The sequence below is a fragment of the Meriones unguiculatus genome, chromosome 3, assembly GCF_030254825.1.
Source record: "Meriones unguiculatus strain TT.TT164.6M chromosome 3, Bangor_MerUng_6.1, whole genome shotgun sequence".
Classification (NCBI taxonomy): domain Eukaryota; kingdom Metazoa; phylum Chordata; class Mammalia; order Rodentia; family Muridae; genus Meriones; species Meriones unguiculatus.
The window spans coordinates 14,845,001-14,863,416 of NC_083351.1; positions in this window are offsets into that span (position 1 = coordinate 14,845,001).

The window sequence follows — 18,416 nt, forward strand, 5'->3', positions numbered from 1 at the left end:
AGTGAGTCTAGCATGTATGTTGATTAAACATGTACCAACTTTGAGTTCTAGAAACTTCTGCACGGATGACATCATGTGATCCTCACTAGACTATTGTAGGAGTAAAGATCACTGTGTCTGCTCTCAAATTGCAGGTGAAGACACGGTAACTTTCTCCGCTGACCCAGCTAGACAGGGTGGGGCTGAACTTGAACCTGGGATCGTCTAAATCCTCCCCCGTGCTCAGGTCTGTCACACACAGGTACGTGTGGGCCCCGGTGACATGTGGGAGCAAATACGTGCTCGGCTTGGCACGGCACCTGCTCCACCGCACACACCCTTGCCTGCTCAGAAGGAGCCATGCTCGGATGCCTCCACTCCCTGCGTCTGCCTGGCTCCCAAGGCCAGAGTTAATGACTGGGCACTGCAAGCCCACGCAGTTGGCTGGGCAGAGATGAAAGACAGGGGTGTGTGCAGGCCACTGAGCCAAGGGTCCTGTTACTCACTAGCACGGCTTCCTCCTGGGTGATGGATGACCGGTAGATACTGCCTTATGGGTCAGCTCCCAAGGCCCCCTCTATCCCTCAGTTGAAAACATCCCTTGATGTTAGCAGCCAGGGAGGAGACTAGCAGGGACAGGGGTCCTGTGGAGCCACCTGGCTGCCTCGATGTGTTGGGAGCTAGCTGGAGTTCTTATTCCCAGACATCCCCCTCCCCAACTGCTGAGTCTTGCTGCATGGTGCTTCACACAGTCTGGTTAGTCGGTGGCGACTGGGTAGAAGGCTGAGAGCCAAAGGTACAGGAAGCCAGAGGACCTGGCCATTGGGAATCGAGAGGATCTGGGATTTGTTTTCTTGCCCCAAGTCCGTGTGTGGGGCATGGTATCAGACCCTCTTGGTTTGAACTCAAACTTACCTTGCCACATATGACCCCTGGGGACCTCTGCCCCTCCCCACACTGTGTAAGATGGCCTCTTTTGTAGATCTTGAAGACCACTGCCTTCTAGAACCTCTTCTCCTCTGCTTCAGCAGCCTTCACGCTTCTGAATCCCTCCACTCTTCTGGTCCTTCCTTCATCATCGTCTGTCCTGTCTGCTGAGTGGCTCAGCTAGGGACTGGAGTTCTGGAGCTGGGTTACCCGGGGCTCAAGACAAGGCATCCTCACATACTGGCCTGGAGACCCTGGGCAGCTTCACCTTTCAAGCCCTCTTTTTCCTCACCTCTTCTCCCTTCCTTGAGGGCTGTTGGGGTTTGCTTGCACACTCCATGGCAGGTCTGGAAATGCAGGCCATCAGGGCTGCACCAACTCTGCCCAGGCCATTGCCTGACTCCTGAGTAGGACACTCACTGCAAGCCCTCCTGGGTACGAAGGGCATCAGTGAATGGACTCTGGCTGAGGCTTGGCTTTCCATCTCCTGCCTCATGTCTGTTCCCATGACACTGGGAACAGAAAGTACACAGTCTTCTGTGTGTCACCTGCCAAGGGACCAAAGGATTCTCCCAACTTCTATCTATCTATCTATCTATCTATCTATCTATCTATCTATCTATCTATCTATCTATCTATCTATCTATCTATGTTTATCTATCTGGCATCTATCTAAGAATGTATCTATCTATCTATCTATCATCTATCTATGTATGTTTATCTATCTATGTAAGAATCTATCTATCTATCTATCTATCTATCTATCTATCTATCTATCTATCTATCTCTCTCTTCTCTTCTTTCTCCTTCCCCTTCTCTCTACCTGTATGTAATTTGAAACAGGGACTCATGTGGCCCAGGCTGGCCTTAAGCTTACCACGTACTCAAGGATAACTTTGAATTCCTCATCCTCCTGCCTCCACCTTTCAACTGCTAGGATAACAGGCTTGCATCCCACCCAGCACCATGTTATCCACTCACCCACTCCTCTCCATACCTGGCCACTGCCTGGCCCAGGCCAGGGTCCCTTCCTGCCTGAATGAAGTGGTCACTTCCTTTTTTTTTTCCAAACATAATATTTTTATTGATTATTTGGGAATTTTCACATAATGTACCTCATCACAATCCTCCTGGGTCTGTCCTTTCCCCTTGTGAACTCCTCCTCCCCCAAAGGAAAAAAAAAAAAACCTAAGGGGGGGAGTCCAATTTGTGTTGCCTGTATACTCCCTGGAGCATGGTCAAAAGCCCAGTGGCCAGCCTCTTGAAGAAAACCGAGTTCTTCCCACTCACACCCCAACCAGAAGCTGTCCGTGGTGGAGAGCTGCACTTCAGCATCACTGCTGCAGTTTCAGAGAGTTCTCTTCCATGGTTTCCTGTCTACGATGGTTTACTTTTTTCCTCTTTTTTTGGTTGGGGTGAGGTGGGGATAGGAGTTGTCCCAGGAGCTTCCATATCTCTCATTTTCAACTGTGAGTCTGCAGTCATGGATACCACTGCAAAGGGAACTTCCTTGCCCTTTATAGTCAGGGGGAGCACGGATCACGAGCTTCCACATGGCTCCTGGTGACAGCATGGACCACGGACAGTCACGTGGCCTCCAGCGTCTACATGTGCCACGGACCGCAGCATGGTCTCTGGCAGCAAAACAGGCCACAGATATCAACACAGCCCTCTGCCACAGCATGGGCCTTGGACACCATCATAGCCCTCTGTGGTATCACAGGCCACAGATATCAGCATCGTCTCCCAGTGACGGGCCACAGACACCAATAGGGTACCTGGTAACAGTCTGGCCCACGGGCATCAGTGTGACTTCAGGAGGCAGCATAAACCATGATGGCTTCTGGTGGTAACACAGATGACAGACATCAACATAGCCTTCTTCAGGAACACAGAGAGATGGCCACTTCTGAAGAGACCCCTACTTCCAGAGTTCTCTCTGGTCTGATCCAAGCTTCACAGACAAGCTACACTTGTCTGCCTAGACCGACACTTGGGGTCACATCCATGTCTCCAGCCCCCTGTTTAACCTTCAGATCAATTTCTGTGGCTCCTGACATCCGGCGGGACTGAGGTATTGATGGCCAACCCCTCCCATCAGACTCTTTCTCCCTCTGGAACAGGTGAGTAGTCAACCTTTGTGCGTCCATATCCGTGAGACTTCTCCCACCTCTCTGAACCCCTGTGGGTGCCTGTTAAAGGCCCTTCTGCCCTGGCCATCTGGGGCTCTCACGGGGGTAGGTCACATGAACACTTTCCAGCTGTGCAGCCTGAGCAAGCCTTAGGGCTTTTCTGTGCCTCAGCTCTTTGTAGACCGGGCTGATGATACTCATGACTGTGCCAAGATGGCATGAGCTAAAGCCACGTGTGGCCAGACATAGCTAGCTCAGTAGGGGTGGCGAAGATGATGATTATGTGGACCCCAAATCCTCCTGTTGGGAGTCATCTTCTGACCCAGACATGGGCCTGTTGTCTTCTTCCTGGAGACTTGGGAGCCAAGGATGACTACCCAAGGTGTACAGAATGGTAAACTGTGGCAGAGGTATCTGCTATTGTCCTCTCCTGCTCTCTCAGGATGGAGAGTGGCTGCTAAACCCAGTGCTCCTCTGTAGAGGACAGTTCCTGGTTTTCTGTCCCTCAGGACTCAGTTTCCCTTTAGACACAAATGTGAAAAAAGGAATCAGCGGGAGCAGGCACTATGCCAAGCTGAATTAGCAAGAATCCCTGGATTTTACATTCCACTTTTGAGTGTTTAATCCACACCACAAAACCCTGGGCAGGCAACAGCACAGTCCCCATTTTACGGTGAGAACACTGAGACGGAAGGGAGGTTCAGCCCCTTTTCTAAGGACACCCAGACCCATGGCAGTACAGTGGGATTGGAGCTGGCCGGCCTTTCCTCCGTCCTCACCCTCCCTGCCCACTGTCCCTGCAGCTCTGGGTTGTAGATCCCACTGCAGCCGGATAGGACACGGTTAGTGTCAAGAAGCCCATGTCCATGTCTGCGCCCAGGGAAGCCATGAAGCAGTTGTTTTCATTTTTGTAGAACTGGGTGACTAGCCCCAGAGATCAGAAGAAGGTCATCTATTGGGGATACAACAAGCATATGACCCCTGGGGACCTCTGTCCCTAGTCTGCCTCTTCTACCCTCTTTTATCATGTTCTTACCATGCTTATGCTGTACTGCTTGGGGGTGACTTTGGGGTGCCCATAGAAACATTCTCATACAGAAAAATCAGCAAGCATGGCTTCTGGTTGGATGGGGATGGACCCTGTCCTCCTCAGTGGTGTGTGCCCTGGATGAAACACCTGGGTTTTGTTTGACTTCTCCTGGTGTGAGGAGACACAGTTCCACACTATGGTTGGTGTCAAGCCATGGGGGGGGGGGGGGAAGCTGTGAGCATGGACTCACAGGAGATACGCCCACAGCTGCTGTGGTCACAGCGTCCTTGTTCATCACTGTGTTCCATCACCTAACCTGTGGCCAGAGCGATCTAAATGCACAAGCTCCCACGTTTGCGGGATGTCACACTTTCCTGGCCACTCCCAGGCCGGGCCCCTGCCTTTGACGCCTGTACACACTCAGGCACACCCTTATTGGCTCATAGTCACTGGTGTGCCTACACACGTCCTCTTCCAGCATCTTGCTCACACGCGCACACAGACGCTACACAGACCGCCCCCCCCAACACGCCTACCCCATTTATCTTGCACACACATTTTCAACAGTCTGCGTAGACTTTGGCTCACTCTCATCTGACAGCACATGTACTCAGTCCATACACACACACACTCACACACACGCACACACACACACACACACACACCACACCACACACTCCATGGTGCGCACACATGCACGGTGTCTCAGCGTCACTGGTATGTGTGTCCTGGTGCACAAAGACACCCGTTTTCCAGACAGCATGTATTCGGATGCTATGCACACTAGAACCCAGATTTCTCCTCCTCATTTGTGCACACCCTGCACCCTGCGTACATGGCCGTCCTGGGATACCTGCCCTTCTCAATTGGTTCCCGTGTTCTCAGCAGGCATCCCTCCCACCACACATACAGCCAGTGAAGCTGCCGGGCCGGGCCCGGCTGGTGGGTGTGGTGCTGGGTGGCGAAGGAATTCCAGGCAGGCCCCTTCTGCTCCTGGCCAGCGCTAAGTGCCTTCACACAGAAAAGAGCCGTCTAGAGAGGCTTTTCCGGCTAGAGATTAATGTCACTGAAAAATGTGAGTCCCGGCGATTAATGCAGCCTTCTTTGCCTCACATTATCCGAGTGCACTAAAGCGAGAGGCAGCTCATTTCTGGCATGTTTTTAACCTGCTTGGCTCAGAGTGAAAAGAGGAAAGAAGATGAGCCAGGGGGGCCTGGGAACATGAGGCTGGGGGCCTCTTGGGCTTTGGGTTCCTCAGAGGCCAGGTAGGGGGAGATTAGGTCAGGAGATGGGAAGGGTCCCAGCCAAGTTGCCGAAAGACTTGGGGCTGTGGTAGCAATGGTGGGCCCCACCCAGTCTTGGAGCCCAGGTCTTCTGGGTGTTCTGTGGCTTGGCCCACACAGATCCAGGAGCTGTCAGACTGTGGCCCTCGTCGTAGCTGTGGGCATCCAACTGCACCTCCTGTGGCCTCCTCCCCCCAGCCTGTCAAATGTCAGCCATTCACCTCCTTCCTTATGGGTGTGCGTGGAGGGGACACAGTGACATCCTGACAGCTTCAGAGCATGGGATACAGGGCCAAGAGGGATGGTGTAATGTGTACACAGGCAGGTCCCCCCATGTGACCTCGACCAACTACGATCTACCTAGAGCCTTAGCACTTTCACCCGGAAGGGGAAATGGATGCCTTTCTCCAGCTCGCTGGTGGATCCACACATGTCTGGGTTGCCACAGGGACCCAGAGGTTGGCAGAGACGGTGGGCAGAGGGGCTCAGTCTGCAGCAGCACCCAATGGCACCTGTGAGGAGGCTGGCTGAGTTCCCACGGTCGGTCCCTGCAGGCAGCTGGGTGACAAGACAGGGTTATAGGGAAACACACAGGGTTTTACCCCATCAGAACTGAAGGAGCTGGAGATAGCGGGATAGGGCTGGGAAGACAGCTGGAGAGACAGTGTGGAGACGCATCTCCTGTGTGGAAGGTCACCGGCTCAGCCCTGAGGCAGGAGGCTGCATCTGTTTGCAGCATTCATTTCTCTTGGAGACCATGGAGGTTTAATCTTAGCTGTGTGGAAAGTTGAAGCACAGAGTAGGCAAACTGCCCTGTTCAGGCCACACAGCAAGACAGGGGTAGAGTTCCATTTCATTTGGTGTAGGCCACCTTGTGACGGTCAGGCAGGGGTAGTCAGCATCTGAGAGGAACCCGGAAGCCACTGAAGAATGCGCCCCTCACATTGAACAACAGGAAGCAGAGCGGGTTATTTCTTAAGTACGGGTGGCACAAACACTGGCTGACACTCGTGGGCCTGTCCCTCCTTCCAACAGCAGCTGTCCCGTGGTCACTGGGTCACTGTTGCCCCTGCCCTGGGGGTCTGGATGTCCCCTCCTGGGGTTTCACCCCTCAGAACCCAGCCGTAGGGGGTGGGTTTGGCTCCTGCTGTCATGGTGTTTGGTAGGGCAATAGCTGTCACCATGTGAGGTTCTGGCATCGGGAACGGTGAAGGCAGAGCCATGCCCCAGCCTTTGCGACAGGCTGGCCACGTGGCACAGTCCAGCCACTGAGCTCTTTCTGGGTTTGCCAGAGAGGGGAAGCCAGGTATCTGAAGGCTGGCCTGGTATCAGCACTCCCTCAGGACATAAGGAGGATCTGGACCCTGCACACCCAGGGTTCCAGTGAGGTGATCGAGTGGGCGGAGCTGTTCTGGCTGAGCCTCTTAGCCCAGCAAGGTGGACTCTGTCAGGCAGTAAGCTTGACTGTCACGTCGCTCTAAAGGACCTGGAAGTGGCAGCTGGAAGGGAGGGCCTCTCTGGTGGGATCCTGTATGGAGACATCGAGGATGGCACGGGGACAGATTCCTCATGTCTTGGATGTAGTGGATGCTTTGGAACACTTGAGTTCCTTTCCTGAGCTTTTCCATGCCTTACCCAGGAGAAACCTGTCGGGTCACTCAGTCACTCAGGAGGCATCCTGTGAACCCCCGCAGAAGCAGGCAAGGCCTTGGGAGCAGACCTCTCTGTCCCAGCCGGGCTTCCCATGACTACAGCTATGGCTGCCACCCTGTCTGCAGCCTAGGGAGGAAGAGCCATCCCAGAGCTGCTTAACCTATGGCCTATGGGATGCTGACCAGAGAGACGACGACAGATGTTCATTGTCATTTTGAGTTGGGATGATAGGGATCATTTGTTACACAGCCACAGGAAGCCACTGCATTTGTTCTTAAATAGTGGATAGGGGTGTGGTCCTGGGGATGGAATACTGTACAGCGGTAAGAAGGGACGGCATGGCCGAAACTTACAAATTAGTCAAGTAGAGGAAATGGCTGCTTTCTTTCATGCACAGCCTGAGCCCGGTAAAGCCGTCCTTAGTGCCAGAGTCAGGATGGAGGTCGTCACCCTTGGCCAGTGGCCAGGGAGGATGGAAGGAGGCTGTAGGAACTGCATACATGATTTTATAATATGTGAAAACTTGTAAGTGGTATGTTTATGATTGTATTTTGTACCTAAGACATTAGTGGCAAGCTAAAGGGATACGCTGTGTGGAACCTGGTGGGCTCCCAGCTGGCCGGGGCACCTACTGGCCTGAAGAACTCTGACAGGGTCAGAGGTGGGAAGGAAAAAGCTGGGGGTGGGCACATTGAGACCCCCTCCGTGGGCCTTTGCCTGCATTCTCCCCTCCCTGGCCTCCAGGCCTCCCAGAAGACAGACAGGGAGAGACAAAGGCCTGGAGTTAAGGTCAGCTGAAGGCTTTTCCGGAGCATCGGCCGGGGCGTGGGGATCCTGGCCTGGCTTTGTGCTTCAGAGGTTTGCCCTAATCCCAGCCCTGCCCTGCAGCCTGCCTAATCCCCATTCATGGGGATGGGTGTTTCCAGCAACTGACCTGGCTTGAAAGCCTCCCAGGAGGCCCCTGTTCCTCCCATGGACCCCTAGTCCCCAGAGGGGGGGGGCTTCTAAGGGCCTGGCCCCACCTCATGGTGCTTTGTTCTCCTCTTTCTTAAAAAGATTACATCTGAAAATTATTCATAAAAAATGTATTGATTTGTGTGTGTGTGTGCATGTATTTGTGTGTGTCCAATGGCATGCATATGGAGGTCAGAGGGCAATCTGTGGGAGTTCATTCTCTCTTCCCACAGTGTGGATCCCTGGGGCCTGAAGCTTCCGGTTAGGTTTGATAGCAGGTGTCCTGTCTTGCCAGCATCCTCCCTACCCCCCGCCCGTGCCTTCTTTAACCTAACTGGTCACAAGCTCCAGCCTTCTGGTGTTTTTTCTCCTCAGCTCTCTCCAGCCAATCTCTACCTCAGGACCTTTGCACAGACTCTCTCTGTCCGGTACCTTTCTCCTCTGATCCTTGCATAGTCACACTTAACTGGGGGTGAGGGGTTGGCTCAAGGGTCACTTCCCCAAGTCAGCTTTCCTAGAGACTCCGTGGGCCACTCTGTCACATCTTCCTATGCCCTGGTCTCAACGTATTGCATTTTCCTGTCACTCACTGGAATGTGAGATACTAATGGACCAGGTCCTTGTGAGCTGAGCTCCCGGTGGGGCCCCTTAGAGCGGTATTCAGGATTTTAACGGGCTCTCCATGAATGACTGAATGATGAATGAGTTTGGGTAGCTTCTGGAGGAAGCGTCTCCTTAAGACTTACACAACCCAGGAAGCCAGGACTATTGCTTGTTTGACATGGAAACTGTGAGGGCAAAGGGTTAACATGATCGGGGCCACATCCAGGGAGGTGACAGGGAGTGTGCATAGGCTGGCCTTGTATTTCTTTCTTTACCACATGAGGATTTTACTCTTGGCCATGCATTCCTTTTGCTTAGACGTTTCCTCCTCAAGAATGCCATCCTTCTCACCTTTTAGCGGCCTGTGTGATTTTCATGGCTGCAACACGTGCGTGGTAGGCACGGGAGGAATGCCGGGAGCTGTGTTCCCACATGCCTGCTGTACCAGTGTGGATATCGAGGCCTAGAAAGCAGGACTGATGTCCCCCCGGTGCCCACCTGTACTTACTGACCCACTCAAAATAAACCCAGGCATTGAAGCCAAGGCAGTATGGCTTACTGGCCGGTCATTTAGAGGAGTGCACTCCCACAGAGGAAGTGGCTTGTTCAAGGTCACAGAGCTTGAACTTGATTCTTTTGTTATCTCCATGGGCTTTTCTGAAACTCTTGACAGAGGCTTGGACAGCTTTGTCTTGCAGGCCTTGTCAGGAGTCTCTGGGCTGGTCCGTTAGAATATGGACACAGAGGTCAGAGGTCAGAGCTGGCACTAAGCTTGCCCACAGTGTGTGTGTGTGTGTGTGCAAGTATGTGTCTGTGTGCATGATGCCACACCCACTGGGGAAGGTTCTGGCTGTAGGTTGTGGGGTTCAGGGTACCTGTGCCATGGTCCCTGCCAGGCCAGCTGCCACTCACCTATTCTCCCTGCTCTATGCAGGCAGGGCCTCCTGTGGCAGGGCTTGGTGCCTTGGCATCAGGGAGCTGCCTCTTCTCTGTCCATCCCCACTGGAGTCCTCCCCCTGCAGCTGGGGGCCAGATGCTGACTAATTCCGTACAAAAGGGTGATGTGGAAGAATGCTGCTCTGGAAGAAAGCAAATATTTAAAGACTCGAGGCCCAGCCCTCACCGCCCTCCTACCTGGTCCCACTACCTGCCAGCTTCTGGGAGAGTGTTGGGGAGGAGTTTCAAGCTGGCACACCTGGAGATCCCTTGGGAGACCTGTGGCCCCTGAGGAGGGGTAGAGGCCTGGCAGATCAGTCCCCTGAAGCAGGACACAGAGGTGTCCTGTTCAGACACCATGAACAGGGGCTAGCCGGAGGGAAGGGAGTTGGTGAGCAGAGGGTGCGGTGCCTAGAGAGACTGACTGCCCGCAAAGGCTGTCCTGGGCTGGTGTTCTACAGAGGAAGGAGACAGAAAGCCACAGGGAGCACCAGGTGCTAGGAGTTCTGCAAATAAGGTTCCACACACGTTCGTGTCGATCCCAGAAGTGGACATTCTCACCTCTGCTGCACACTCAGGGAAACTGAGGTTCACGGGGGAGGAGCCTTATCAGAAACCACACCATCCATGACAGCACTGGATGACTATGTATACCTGCCCTGTAGTCACAGCTTCATGTGTATGTTTGTGTGTGTGTGTATACATGTGTATGGCATATGTGTGTGTTCAGATGTGTGTACATATGTGTGCAGGTACATGTGGAGGCCAGAGGTCAATGTCCACTGTCCTCCTCTATTACTCTCCATTTTAATATTTTTTTACATTTATTTATTTACTGAATGTGTGTGTGTGTGTGTGTGTGTGTGTGTGTGCATGTGCCATAGCACACCTGTGAAGGTCAGAGAACAGCTTGTAAGAGTTAGCTATCTCCTGCTGCTGTGTGGGTCTTGGGAGTTGAACTCCGGTGGCCAGGCTTGGCAGCAGGTGCCTTTATCTCCGTGGCTCACTCCCAACACCTGGGTTTGAGCAGGGTCTCTCACCGAGCCCGGAACGTACCAATTTGGCTAAGCTGGCTGGGTGGCAAGCCCCAGAGGTCTTCCTGCTTCTTTCTTAGCAGAGCTGGGATCTTAGGCACGCACCTCGGTGCACAGCTTTCTACTTGGGGGCTGGAGATTCACTCATCAGCTCCTCTTCAACCCGTCCACCCATCCATCCAATTACCTCGCTTTCAGTTCTTCCTCTCCCATCCATCCAGCTATCCTTTCATCTTCCCTCCCTCCCCTTCGTCTATCTTCCATCCTCCCATAATCCATTCGTACTGCCATCTACCCATTCATTCATCTGTCCTCTCATGGTTTCATCTATTTATCCATCCATCTAGTCATCTGTCTCCAGTTTATCCACATACCCTCTCACAATCCATTCATCCATTGACTCTCTCGCCCATCCATCCAACCATCCATCCTCCAATCCACTCATCCATTCATTCTTCCATTTATTCATCCATCATCTTTCCATCTACTCATCCATCCTCCCATTCATTCACCATTACCATCATCACCACTATCAATACCATAACCATAACCATCACCACCACCTTCATCACCATTATCATCACTATCACCCACCATCACCGTTGGCTTGACCTAGACAGTGTGAATAGCTTTTTCATTCCCCAAGGCCCCAGTCCTAGTGTCTTGGCAGAAAATGCTAGGGCTGCATGAGATTGGTGAGGGCCATGGTGGCCTTACTGAGGGAACACAGATTTGGAAGGGGGCTGACCTGGGACCTGGTCTTGACTTTGCTTCCCCTTGCCATTTGACTCCTACTGTGGCTCAGTTTCCTGTGGATGGGAAAAGCACAGGCCTTTCTAATGGAGGAGAGAAGAGAGAAGGGGAGGGCAATGGGTCAAAATGTGCTGAGCACTGCTGGGTTCAGGCAGTCCATAAACTATAGTCAAGGCCACACCATGCATGTTTTAAGCCTAAAAGATCTGGTTCTAAGCCAGAGTCTGGTTGAGCAGAGAATCCAGGGCCTTGGGCATCCTAGGCAAACACTCTGCCACTAAGCCCCACTTTATCCCTAAGCCATGGGAATCTAGATAGTCAGTTCACAGGGCAGGGCCAGACTGCCAGTCACCAGCCACTGAGCTGTGTGCTTTTTGGGATACCCAATCTACAGAAGCTGGCTTCCTCTCCTTTCATATCAGCAAAGCCATGGTGATGGAAAAATAGCAGGGTGGGAGAGGGCAGTGGGGAGGGATAGTGACAGAGAAAATCTGGGTCCAGCTGTGCACTGAGGGGTGGGGGCACTGTTCATTCCACCGCTGCGGCACATGGACTTCTCTGGCCACCAGTTTTGTACTGTGTGTGCCTTTCGCCATGATGTGTGGGTGGCGGTGGTGGCAATGTGCAGAAGGAAAAACAGGCTGTAGCTGGGGGTTGCCATGCTGGTGGTTGTAATTCCACCAAGTGGCTGGGTTGGAGTCCCAGGCCACCTCCCTAGGTCAGCAGAGCTAGGTTTGGGGTTTGGGGGCACAGCAGGCTACCCAGGCAGTTGACTCCTATGGGGACCCTGCCCTTCAGGGCTCACCGGGGATCCTGGCTCTATGATGAATGGATCAGAGTCTCACCTGGGTTGGCCACCCAGGCCAAGGGCTGCCAAGACCCTCCCCCAGCCTCTCCCCAGAGGCCCATGCACTGCCTGGGCCTGCTCTCCCCTCCTCCCTCATAGCTTGCATTCCTCTGTAGCTTCCCCCCAAGGCTGCAAACAGGATCAGCATGGCCCTATCTGCGGTCCTCCCTGCACCCCTCCCAGCTCTCAGCAGTAGATTCCGGGGTGTCCCTGGATCCCCAGCCCTACACAGTTTCAGCCAACTCCCCAGTCTGTCCAAGAACTTCTCCAGATAACTGCCCTTGGGCAAAGAGGTGTGGGATTTGGATGAGACCAGAGGCCCGAGAGGGCTTGAAAGCACTTGTGGCCAAGTGACAGATTTCTAGGGGCCACCGAGGAAGGCTGCCACCCGGCTGACAGATGTTGCCAAGGCTCAGCTTCCTCATCTTCCAAGTGGAGCCATTACATCTGCCTCTAAAGTCAAGCAGCCTCAGTGAGAACCCAAGGGCCAGAGGTGAGGTCAACACAGGGGGACTGAGCAGGGTGCTGGTATCTAGGTCTCACCAAAGAAAGGGATGCTGGGAAAGGGCTTCCCAGGCAGAGAGGATGCCTGTGCAAAGGCAGTGACGTGCCATACTGCATGAACACTGTTGGCAATAAGACAACAACAAATTCAAAAGACTAGTGAAAACGAAACAGTCTTTAACACATGATTTTGAAGGAAAAAAAAATGACCTGGCATAGAGAAAAAGCAAAATCAGTGGGCACACCGCTTTTGGTCACTACACTGGTTTGGTGCAAGACAGTTTTAAAAATCATGAGAAGTTTCTGTTCTCTTCACCTGCAGGACGAAACTTGCACCCCTCCCCATCTCATTGGTCTAGGACACGAAGCCTCATCTACCGAACGATTTAGGAGTTAAGACTTTCCACCCCCCTTTTCCAAGGGTGACATCAGTCATTCAGGGCTGGCTGTGCTGCTTGCTGAGCTGATGGCTACATTCTTAGGCACTGGCACGCCAGCTCCTGGAGGTTCCACACAAGCTGGGCATGGTGGTGCAGGCCTGTTACCAGCACTTGGGAAGGCAGAAGCAGGTGGATCTCTGTGAGTTCGAGGCCAGCCTGGTCTACAAAGCGAGTCCAGGACAGCTATGGCTACATAGAGAAACCCTGTCTCAAGAAAGAAAAAGAAAAAAAAGAAAACATGCAACGCTGTACACTTACAGCTCAGCACGCCACACCCAGCAAGGGTGACAAACGGCTCTCTGGCTCTAAGTCCCTTCTACCGTCTGTCCGCTTGAGACAGTTTCCTCTGTCCTCTCTGAAGGTGGACACACCACAGGTGAAGGCAGGCTGCTCCCCACTGCTCTCCACTGTCCTGCTCAGAAGCGGAGCTCTGTTGGCTTGAAGTGGGTCATCATTAGCATAGTGAGGGTCTCGACACCATGAGCCACCAGTGGGTGCTGCAAGCCAGCCCCTCCCCCACCTGGAGTCCCCTGTTTATGTTGCCAGCCCAGCACCAGCAAACACTTAGCAAGTGCCCCGTGGTCAGGCTGCATGGCTACGTGTGACTACCTCATCCTCAGTGCCTTCTTCTAGGAGGCTAGTCTCGAGAGGACCCCCATTTTGCAGCTTTGGAGACTGAGGCTCAGGGGAGAGTAAGGCATTTCCTGAGAGTCCACAGAAGATTAAGGATGCATTCTTCGGGTGCAGGTGTCTGGGGGAAAGGATGCTGGGGTACCCTAAGTCCTGTCCTTTTCCTAGCCTTTTCCACACAAGAGAGGCTGGAGTTGACCTTCAAAGGCCTGGTGATGAGGAGACTCAGGAGTGGCTTGCAGTGTGGCCCCAGCCACGCCTCTGCTCCTCAGGCCAAGGACTCAGACACTGTGGAGACTCTTGAGGGGTGTCACTAGTCCCCCAGCATGGGTCCTGGGGAGCAAGCAGACCTGAGCTCTAAACTTGGCAGAAAGCCAAGGTCACCAGCTGGTCATCCACTAGCGTCTCCACTCTTTCAGCAGGAGTGTCTTCCATGGCATCTTCTCCCCAAAGGCCATGGTCATTGCTTTGTCCCACACAGGCCCCGTCATCCCTTGCCCCAGATGAGCACTCAGGAAGCATTGGGGCTTTCTCTTGAATCATTCCCTTGGATGGAATGGTCCCCTGGTTCTCTGCCTCCTTCTCCCGTAGCTCTTCCTGGTCCAGCCAGCCTGGGGCCTCCCTCAGAGCCTCTGAGAGTCTGTCTCTGCACATACTGGGTTAAAACCTTACTTCTCACCAGGTCCCCAAAGGCATGGGTTGGGACTCCAGGTTTTGGCATCCCCAGAGCTTGGTCTGGGCTCTGGCATTGAGTTTGTGCCTGGAGGGAGTTTGCTGAATGAATAAATGTCAGTAATAAGTCCACACCCCATTCTCCAAGCTCCATCGGTCCCTGTGGGGCAAAGCTCCTGGGGTTCTGGGCACCACCTCTTGGGATCCCTGGTTTCCCCAGGCCTGCCTTTGCCTGTCCAGAAGGGAGGGTTCCAGCACCCAACCGTCTCTACCCCTCCCTGATCTGGGCAATCGAGGAGAGATCTGGAAATTTCTAGTCCTAGGGGTGCAGCTAGGAGAGTAGTGGGTGGAAGGAGAAAGTTCTACTGTCCGCACCCTCTCTCTGTTCCTCCCTCCCTCATCCACTCACTTATTTACCCACCCACCCTCTCATTACTCACTCAGCTGCTCAGTTCTTCAGCTGCAGATCTGTTTTCACCCTTGTGACAACTTCTGAGGCACCAGCTACTTTTCCCCTCATAGCACATGAGGGTAAACCGAGGCACTGCCAGGTGCCACAATCTGTAAGGGGTAGCAGGCTCCCCTGGAGGGTCCAGTCATGGAGAAAGTGGCCAGTCAGCTGGGAGGATGGTCACCACTGGGGAGAAAGGGATGCTGGGAATGTGCACTCTCACCACTTAGTGTGGTCACACTGACTCCCACTCGTTTGGTCCCTGGTCCTGGCCTCACTCTTCCATGGGGTGTTTTCCAATTCACAGGCTGGCCAACCCACAGCCTCTCCTACCTGCGCCCTACCCCTCCACTCTGCCCTCAAGGCCACACAGGGCATGGTAGACGCCATCACCCTCCCCCTGGCACACCTTCTGCTATGTCTTTGACTTGCACATTCTTGCGCTCTTGTCACACACACACACACCCCCCAGGGCACATGGGAACCTAGGGTACATGCCATGCTATTGAACAAGGCCATCATAGCTTTCCATCCCTCATACCTGGCCACCACCCCCACACCTCTCCAGGCACCCTGAAATATCCCTGACTGCTGGGCAGGTGTTCCCAGCTGCCCAGGCTTGCCCTGAGGGTGGGGACAGGCTTGGCTTGGGCACAAGGCCAGGAAGTGTTAGGTGGGCCTCTAGAGCCTGGGTGTCCGCACCTGTGGGGACAGGCCTGGTGCAGGCCTGGTAGCCTCTCCTCCCACCCTTCCCATCTGGGAGCACAGCCAGTGACAGGCTAGGGGACAGCAACTCTGTGTCCCTGCCGTGTTCCAAGGGGTGGCCGGGCGGGCAGGCCCAGGCCAGTTAACTCGCTGGCTGCAAATGCCAGGTTCCCAACAGGTTCCCCTGTGGGCAGCCATTCTTCGCCTCCTCCCCGCAATCGAAGGTCAACTTTCCAGGCGGCTTGGTGGTACAATAAATAGCAGGGCTTTCTGGGGTGTAGGGTGGACTTCATGGACTCCCCTTATGGGGGGCATTTACTCCTGCCCACCCGCTGTGCTTTGAAACAGCTGGGTGCCGCTGTAACTGGCACACTCTGCCATCCAGTTGTTTAAAACGGCGCTGCCCAGTGGCTTCTGTTACATCCATAGTTCAACCATATGGTAACCGCAGAGCATTTAAATCACCACCGAGAGGGATTCCATTTCCCTTAGTTGTCACTGCCACACTCATCATCTCCACAGATGCGCCTGCTCTGGACATGTGAATAGGGGTGGGGCGGGGGGCATGAGCTCACTGCCTGGCTTCTCCTCTTGGTGCTGTATTTTCAAGGTCCGTCCCTTCTGAATGGCTGAGTTCTATTCTGCGGCACGGACCAAGTGCCCTTTTTTGTTTGTTTGTTTTGCTCGTCTCTTGTTGGGCAATGGGCTGCCTCTCTGCTAGTCTGTTTGTTTGGCATGTAACTTATCCCCAAAACCGAGAGGGAGGACACTAGAAAACTGGAGGATGAGATGGATAGTAGTCAGATTGAGGCTGAGTTCTGGAGGCTCCTGGGGCAGATGGCCAGTCTTGGGGGTGGGGGTGTCTATCGCCTGTCATTGTGGAGCGCTTCCTCTCTGTGCCTGTCCTATCCTATCTCACTTTGTGTAGAGTGACACTCACAGGCAACCCGATACCAAAGCCTTCATACATAAAAAACGCCAGCGGACCCTGAAACAAATGTCTGGAAAGCAGTAAAAAATTGATGATGTGCCACACCCAGCTCACAGACGGAGACATCGAGGCTCAGGGTGTTGGAAGCCTTTCCCAAATCATGCACCTGTTGGGTGTACTTGAAACCAGACCTAGACAACCCGACATCTTCCCAATCTTGTCCATGTTGTCACAGCCTGGGGTCTCAGTTTTACCTCACGCCACATTGACGCCAAGTCCAACCTAACTCTGTGTGCTCAGGTGCATGGCAGCTACCCTGGGTGGGCAGGGGGCTGTGGTGGCGAGGGCTTGCTCAATTTACCAACCACCTGTTCTCGACTCCACAATCCTGTCTGACCCAGGCACCCTCAAGGCTGGAAGTCAAAGTGGAGGAAGGGTAAGTCAAAGAGGGGGAGCACGGAAGACCTGGAGAAGATGACCTTGTCCAGGTGGGGATGGCAGCACCTCTGTTGGATCCATATGATCCTGGAGCCATATAGCTCCTGAGGTGGAGTGCTCCTGTCTCCTAGGGGAGAAGTGCTCCTGTTGCAGGAGACAGAGTGGGAAACACACAAACACACACACACACAGCCAGAGAAAGAGAGAGAGAGAGAGAGAGAGAGAGAGAGAGAGAGAGAGAGAGAGAGAGAGGCAGCAGTTAGCAGTTGCTTTGTCTAGAGGTCCTCCTTATGGAGTCCAGGCTGTGGCCGAGGAAGCTTGAAATGAAGAGGGGTCAGACCAGGAAGGTTCTAGAACACCAAGCAAAAGAAACTCAGACCCTCTTCTAGGGGTAGCTGGGAGGCAGTGAGCATTTGAGAAGCATGACAAAGCCCTTAAAGGTGCCCTGAGAGGAGGTAGAGGTGAGGCCATGGAGAAGAAGCGAGGGAGGCTGCGCAAGGGGCCGGGGTCAGAAGGGGTAATGACAGAGGAAGGGACTGACCGGGTCAGGTGTGGACAGGGATGGCTGATGATTTGAGAAAAGCTCTAGGGTAAGTCAGAGGGTTCAGAAGGAGCCCCGGATCCTCACACCTTGGCACATGAAGATTTTGCAAAGTGTGTTAGCCAAGGATATGACCTTCAGGATCACCAGACGTCTGGTGACACCACCCTGAGCACACCCACCGTGGGCTTGCACTCAAGGAAGTTCTAGAAGGGTTCAAGCTGACCTACGGCAGCAAAGCTGACCCTTGTTGCTCTGTGTGGGGACCGGTGCCAGCAGGGTACAAGGGACACTTCAGGAGTGGTGAAATGTTCTCTTCCTTGCTCGTGGGAGGACCTGGATCTCCATCCTGGCCAAAAGGTCCAGGCATTAGACTGTGTAGGCAGCACCTCACAGAGAAAGGAAGAGAAGCCAGATTTGGTCAAATGGAGACAGGTTGGGAGTCTGGGGTCCTGAGTGGGCGTGACCTCTGTGTCCTTGGCTACCAGAATTGTCCCAGGATCCTGAGTCCTGAGCACTGGAGGACGATGTCCCTTGGCCTCCATGGCCCAGGAAGAAGCCATGGAAGAGACCTCTAGCCAGCCTCCCTTCCTGTGATTCCCTGAGTGTCCCCAGTGGGTACCCACCTGTCTGCTCAGATTACTGCCTGGCGACAGTGGAGGGGTGCTGGTGGGAGGGGTGCGGGCTGTCCCTCTGCAAATCCCTAGTTAATGAATCCCAGGAATCTACAGCCAGGGAACAGCCCCTTCTTTGGGGTTTGGTGAGAAGGATGGGGGATTAGGGCCTGGCAGCAGGGGTGCCTCCTCCCGGGGGGCTCAGTTTTCACCCCAGGAGAAATCTGAACTGGCACTGGCCCCCCACTCTTCGCTTCCCCTTCGCAACAATCCCCTGTCCTTACAAGGGGCATTATCTGTCTAATCCCTGGCTGCCCTGGCTGGCTCCCAGGGTGCAGGGGTGCTGAGACCCACACCGA